The 2,434-nt window shown below is 48.8% G+C and overlaps 1 long non-coding RNA gene across 1 annotated transcript; it reads left to right on the top strand.

Moving 5' to 3' along the window:
- Window positions 1-653: 653 nt before the first annotated feature.
- LOC109458639 (uncharacterized) lies at window positions 654-2,178 on the top strand. The gene is made up of 3 exons (XR_002139271.2): window positions 654-756; window positions 1,250-1,406; window positions 1,762-2,178. It is a non-coding gene; the product is annotated as an uncharacterized LOC109458639 (long non-coding RNA).
- The last annotated feature ends 256 nt before the right edge of the window (window positions 2,179-2,434 follow it).

The following is a 2,434-nucleotide window of genomic DNA, read 5'->3' as shown; positions in this document are numbered from 1 at the left end:
TTAAATTGTATAGCTTTTTGTGTGTCAATTGTATCTCAGTAAAGTGTTTTTAAAAAGAAGAAGAAGGAGAAGGAGAGGAAGGGGGAGGGGAGGGGGAAAGGGAAGCGGAAGAGGAAGAAGAAAAGGAAGAAGGAGGAGGAGGAGGAGGAGGGGGAGGAGGAGGGGAGGGGGAGGGGGAGGGAGAGGGAGAGGGGGAGGGGAGAGGAGGGGGGAGGGGAGGGGAGGGGGAGGGGGAGGGGGAAGGGGAAGCGGAAGAGGAAGAAGAAGAAGAAGAAAGGGGTCTAGGTCTTTGTGGGAAAGAGATGGTCTAATGGGAGACTGCGGACGTAGCGGCTGGGCACACCCACCAGGATGCGATGAGGAGACTGGGGACAGTTTCACGCAGCATTATCCCACATGAGGAAGACAGTAGTAGTAGATAATATTGGCTGCAGGAGAAGGACGTGACTCCTCAAAAGAATCCACTAGTTAGGGCCAGGGAAAAACTTTATCTGAGAAGGTGGGCATCTGACGGAGAGGGGCCTGGCAGCCACAGTGGTTTAGCTGACAGGCCTCCAGTAAAGGGAATTTACGGCAGTGAGCTGAGGGTGGCAGGAATCTAATTTCGGGCTGGGAGTCAGAGACAAGACAGTGCCCAGAAGGAGCAGGAGAAACAAAGCAGGAGCCTGATTCCCGGAACTGCATTACCAGACAATGAACCCAGGAAGGAAATCAACAATGAGGGACACGGAGGGGACGCAGGCAATTGGAGAGACGGTACTATATTGCAGAGGTTTTAGAGCACACCCTCTGGAGTCAAATGAACAAGGCTCCAGCCTCCGCTAAGGGACTGAGCAAATTAGTTAATGTTCCAGTTCTCAGTCCACATCCAAAAAGGTGAGGCTATTAGATGAGCTGTTGAAAGGAATAAATGAGATTATGTGCAAAAGGACCGAGGACAGTGTCCAGCTTATAGTAGGTACTGAAAAAGTATGTGCAGTAGTCATGGTAATTGCGGAGACGTTAACAGGAGCAGAGGCAAAAGCAGTGGTGGTCATGGTAATAGTATGAGGACCTCGCAAAGGGTCTGATTGCTGGAATTGGGGGAGCTGTGAACTGGCATTGAACTTGAAGTCAGGACACCAGGTTCCAATCCTATTTTTGCTGAATGCTAGATTTATGACCTTGTTCAAGTCAGTCAACTTCTCTCAGCCTCAGTTTCCTCAGCTGTCAAATGGAGGTGTTCACACTGTTTGTGCCCTCCTTCCAGAGTTCCTGTGAGGATTTCGTCAGACCCAGGCTCCCACCACCAACATGGCCCCTGCACCTAACAGACGCTCGATGATTGGTGCCTGTGTCTGAGGTCCAGAATTCACGAAGACTGAGCTGACACTGAATTGCATGTCGTCACACTTCCGTGAGGCAGGGTAAGGTCCAGGGTCTTGGCCAGGTGAACGTATCCATGTGCTAAGTGGTCTCAACAGAGGGATTGTGGTTTTGGGGTGGGGGTCGGGGATGAGGGGCAGGGAATTAGGCAGTTCACCATATTCCCCTTGCTCATGCACCATCTCCAAATGATCCTGGCTGTGACCACTAGAAAGCGTAAACTCACTCTCAAAACCAAACTTTGAGTTAAAGGAACTTGGGGTTCTTTCTTTGACTTCCTTGGCTATTTAGGTTTTAAATTCATTCATAAACGTTGATTTGGGAGGAATTCTGGAGTAGATGATAATTCAGGTTTGTGATTTTAACCTGAAGCCAAATTTCTGGGCTTTCTTGTAGCAAACTCACCTAACTGGAAAATTTGAAAGTAAATACATTTTGAAGAGAGGAAAGAAAAACAAGATAGAAGTTCCCGGTGCTCCTGGGTGAGGCCTTTGCAATCTGTGAATGATGTCATCGTTTGGTTGCCTATAAAAAAACTGGACGGAAAGTTCTATTTTCACTTCCTTCCAAACTATTTATGTGACTAGGAAGGTGGCAGTGAGTCTCGAAGGATTGTTTCTTAATTGCCTTGGTGCCCTCTTTTGAAAAACAAAGCCAAATTATCCACACAGACCATTCTCCAAGTGGGCTCTGAGCAAGGCCCGCAGTGTTTGCTTTCTGCAGACGTCTGCAGTGGGAGTCATGGAGACCAGGCGTACCCGATGACCTGGGCACTTCTGTCCCCCAGGACTTAGGGGAGCCATCCCATGGATGTTGAATCAAATCAACATTGTAAAGCCCGCTGATGTGCTTATCAATCACACCGTATCCAACTTTTCCAGTGGATCCAGTGTTTGAGGTGAAAGAGCTCTAAAGAGATGGGGAACCACCCATCCTGGTTGCCAGGACTGAGCATGTGGGACCTCCAGTAAAACCAGGATAGTCCCTTACAAACTGGGATGGCAGCCACCTTACTAAAGAGCCTCCCGTTTTCCTACTGTGGATGCCAACAAAGAGAGATGAGATAAGA

The sequence above is a fragment of the Rhinolophus sinicus genome, linkage group LG17 (genome assembly GCF_036562045.2).
Source record: "Rhinolophus sinicus isolate RSC01 linkage group LG17, ASM3656204v1, whole genome shotgun sequence".
NCBI classification, from domain to species: Eukaryota; Metazoa; Chordata; class Mammalia; order Chiroptera; family Rhinolophidae; genus Rhinolophus; species Rhinolophus sinicus.
The sequence above is the reverse complement of the archived record's forward strand: the minus strand, read 5'-3'. Positions and strand labels throughout refer to the sequence as shown.